Source organism: Rhagoletis pomonella, unplaced genomic scaffold (assembly GCF_013731165.1).
Source record: "Rhagoletis pomonella isolate Grant_MI unplaced genomic scaffold, Rhpom_1.0 Rhpom_scaffold_00010, whole genome shotgun sequence".
Classification (NCBI taxonomy): domain Eukaryota; kingdom Metazoa; phylum Arthropoda; class Insecta; order Diptera; family Tephritidae; genus Rhagoletis; species Rhagoletis pomonella.
The window spans coordinates 8,927,470-8,931,956 of record NW_023458564.1 but is presented as its reverse complement, the minus strand read 5'-3'; the positions used below and the strand labels follow the sequence as shown (position 1 = coordinate 8,931,956).

At 35.4% G+C, this 4,487-nt stretch overlaps 1 long non-coding RNA gene across 1 annotated transcript in view; it reads left to right on the top strand.

Moving 5' to 3' along the window:
• The window catches only part of LOC118746023, a 10,354-nt gene that overhangs the window by 842 nt on the left and 5,025 nt on the right, over positions 1-4,487 (top strand). The window lies entirely within an intron of this gene.

Genomic DNA, 4,487 nt, shown 5'->3' with positions numbered 1-4,487 from the left:
CTTTTCATCATGCTTACGAAATCGGTTCATAAATACAACTTTTATAAATAACTCGCCTCCCGCGCCACCTAGCGGCTTTGTTTTTGGTAAACTTATGTTCCATTATGCTGAAACTATACCTTTTGAATTTGAAAGACATCGGTTCATAAATACGACTTTTATAAATAACTCGACTCCCGCGCCACCAAGCGGATCTATTTTTGGTAAACGTGTTTGCCGTCATTCTGGTAGCTTACATTTTGAATTTAAAAGAAATACGATTTTTATAAATAACTCGACCCCAGCGCCACCTACCGAGTTTTCTGGTAGCCTATAATAGGACCATATATGAAAGGCATAACCTCTGAAAATTTGACTGAAATCTGTCCAGTAGTTTTTGAGTTAACTCCGAACAACGAAAACGGCAATTATTTTATATATATAGATGACATTTAAACCAACGAAATCATAACTAGGGCATAAGAGAGTTTTGAAATGCACCTACTTACATTATTTTCGATCGTTTGTAGTTTTATCAGCAGCGCTTGAAGTACATCTACGTCTGTAAAATAAAAAAAAAAATAAAAAATAACATATGTATAAGTATATATTACCTTCATTGGGCCCAGCCACGTTATTGTTGGATGAGACTGTTGTGGAAATAAAAATTTTGGTACATAAATTTAATACGTAGAATTGAGAAAAAAAAATATATAAGTTACCTTCATCAGACACATGGACATTGTTGTTGGATGGGGTAATCGCCTTTGACAAATCAACTCCATACATATAGGCATCATGAAAAATAGTTATACTTACCATTGGCTTGGTATGCCATAATAGTTCTATTTCCAAAAAAAAAAGTTTGAAGTCAAATGAGGCATTATAAAATATATTTTTTTAAATAATTTAATTATTTTTTAATGGAAAGTGTGGCTTAATTACAAAAATCGTGGAACCTATGATGCAGAAGAGGTATGAACAAAAATTTGTTTTCATAGGGGATACAGAGGTATTTATAGTCAATAACACCCCTTTCAATTTTAACCATATCAAAACTGAGATCACTTGCAACAACGATACCTAGACTAGCTAAGGAGTGAACAGGGTCTTCAAAAAAGTCTTCTGTTTTCCGAAAAACCATACATTCAATTAGTTCTGAATCTCCTAACCGAACAAGTTCCATTACCTTTATAGGTCCCGCTTTCTTACTGTAGCAAAAACAATCCTTTTCTTTTCTTAAATCAATGTCAAATGCTCCAAACCGAGAAGTCTGATTCGAAAGCGAATTAAGATCTTGCCTTTCATCAAGCTTTAAAAAGATTTGTTGCAATACTTGATTCGGCTTTTTAATTATCTTTTTTAAAAATTGCATATAGTTTTCAAACCTATAAGCAGAAAATGAATCCAAAGGACCCAGACTTTTAACGCATTCAGACATGTGAAGTAAGCCATGAATGTTGAAACCAACTAATTCTTCTTCAAATATCCTACTGAACTCTGCGACAAAATGTTCTAGCACTTTTTTTTAACAATATCGGCCTCCGACCTGAACGATTTTTCACTAGAAAGAAGGCGAATACTACTATGCAAAAGCCAGAAAAGGTAGTACAACTCTCTACTTACGCAATCCTTCAAAATAAAAACGCCTGTGTATAGCAAGAACTGCCTAAACTCCGTTGCTTTCCAATGACTAACTTCATTCAAGCCCCTTGAAATTCGACACAATTCTGATGGGAAAAACCTGGAAACGAAACGAATATTTCCATTCATCTTTGTGGTATTTGCATTTTTGATGAACAGTTTAAGACATTTTTTGACGACACCTAAATCAACCAAAAGCATAGAGTCAAGAGGAAACTGAGAAACCATTTTAAAGCCAGCGTCTTCTAACACGCTTTTCTGATGCCTAAATTGCTCAAAAGATGAATCCGACCTAAGTTCACCAATTTCTTTGGGAAAACATACTCTTCTCTCTTTATATTTGCCTTCGAGGTAACATATAGAACATCTGCTTTTTCCATTAAATGACATAACACCACAAACAAACGCCCTAGCCGGAGAATCACGAATGAACACCCGAACATCAAACTTTAATACGATCTCATTGTGACCCACTTTGATACCATTTTCCTAAGGTATTTCACTTCTGATGAAAAATTTGCCATGAAATCATTGACATTTTCAGTTTTCTTTAGTCCAGAAAAGCAACCTATTACAAAAGGTGTTACACTAGGAAAATCTACAAGTGCCCCCAGGATAGGCCATAAAACTCGATTAGAACTATGAAATAGTTTGGCACCATCGACACCTACATCAATTAAGACTTCTTCTCGCGCCTCTAAAAATCCGAATTCATCTGAAATAAAATGATCTTGAATGCCTAAGAACAGAAACTCGCCATTTGCAATGGACTGAATATCAATTTTTTCCCGATTAGTTTTTAGGAGACTTTTAGCGGACAAAGACTTCAATTCTTCCTTCGCATTCAACTGCTGGCGGTATCTAAAGACCCGGCTAGAAAAGGATCACTTTCACCAAGAAAAACTTCACTCTAAGTGCAGTCTTCCATATTTTCTGTTTCACCAGAAACCGCAGCCACACTTTGCACATTTTCTTGAGAGGATTGCTCAAGATCTTTAAATTTTTATACCCGAGCGCACTTGTGCACAAGGGTGTATTAATTGTGTTCACATAACGGTTTGTAACAGCCAAAACGAATCGAGATAGATATAGACAAATGTATACATAAATGATCAGAATGAATAGAGAAGTCGATTAAGCCATGTCTGTCTGTCCGTCCGTCTGTCCGTATGTCCGTCCGTCCGTGTACACGATAATTCGAGCAAAAATTGAGACATCTCAACGAAATTTGGTATGTAGGTTTCCATTAATCCAAGGTAGGTTGGTAATGAAAATGGGCGAAATCGGACTGTAACCACGCCCACTTCCCATATAACGGTAATTTCCAGAAATACGAAAACTGCGATATTTTAGTAACTACTGAAGATAATTCACTCAAAATTGATATTTACAATAATTTTCAGACGAAAAATAAGAATATTATAAATTTTTGGAAAATGGGCCTTGGTACAGCATACCAAATGGCCGAAAATTTTTAAAATCGGACAATAACCACGCCCACATCCCATACAACGGTAATTTAGAGAAATACAAAATCTTCGACAAATCAGTAAATATTATAGCTAATTTATTCAAAATTGATGCTTGCAACAATTCTTTACCAAGAAATGCGTTTATGGTAAAATTTTGGAAAATGGGCGTGGCACCGCCCACTTATCATCACATATATGTATATCGGTAACCGTTCTACCGATTTGTACCAAACTCGGTATTTTTATTGTGCTTGCCACATAAAAGCAAAACATTGAAAATTATTGAAATCGGACCAAAATTACGGCCGCTTTTCATATAACGGTAAATTTCAGAAATGCTTGAAACTGCAATATTTCGAAATTTAAGGACGCTAATTTACTCAAAATTGATACCTTACCATCTAGTGGTAGGTTTCGGAAAGGTGAAAGACCATATCGTCGCTGGAATAATGAAATAGTGTAACATGAAAAGTATAGTTTTGTGAAAAACGAATTGGAAGCTTTTATAAACCATTACAAACCATACAAATACAATTTAGTTTTTCGGGAATAAATTAGTGAGCCAAAGAGATATTTGAGAAAACTAAAGATTTACCTAAAAGATTAAAGGATTGTCTATACAATGGTGCAATTATCGAATAATAGTGGCATTTACACTGTTTCTTTATTCGAGCGACGATATATTTAATACTTGCGCCGGGTATTTAATGTTCGGCTCCGCCCGAACTTAGACTTTCTTACTTGTTTTATATTAGCTTCGAAAAGCTTTTTTTCTTTTGATAAGCAATTGCTTAAATGCCTCTTCTTTAGTTTGTCTTCAAATTCTTTTATTTTATTATCTTATTCCACGTCTGTCGTTCGTAATTTTTCCGCGCTTTTTGACGGCTTCCTTTTCTTCTTTTTAATCCTTCTCTTCTTTCATTTCTTCTTTTTAGCGAAAAGCGGGAGAAGACACAGAGAGGAAATAATGAAAGGGCAAAATAATGTACCAAATAAGTTTGACTGCTTACTCTTGGGGCACATATATGTTTCAGAAAAAAAAGATTAAAGCAGACTGCGGATGTATTAGTATGTGTTAAAACTTTTGCAAATGTATTGGAGTTTCCATCTGTCGCGTCTTGCAGGGTGGTGAGGCATCACATACAAGTACAAGGGACCTTAGGCCTATTCGAATTTCTTCCTTTGTGCTTAAAACTTTAGAGAGTATAATTGTAATTACCTCTCTTTCACCATTGGTAGTCGATTACTGTCTAACAATCAACTTGCCTATGTGAAGGGTAAGTCCATGGCGACCGCGCTACATATGTATGTAAGGTAGAACATAGTCTAGCGGTATGAGAATGCATCTGTGGCCCTATGTAGAATGTCCTATCCCAGCTACCGATTCAAAAA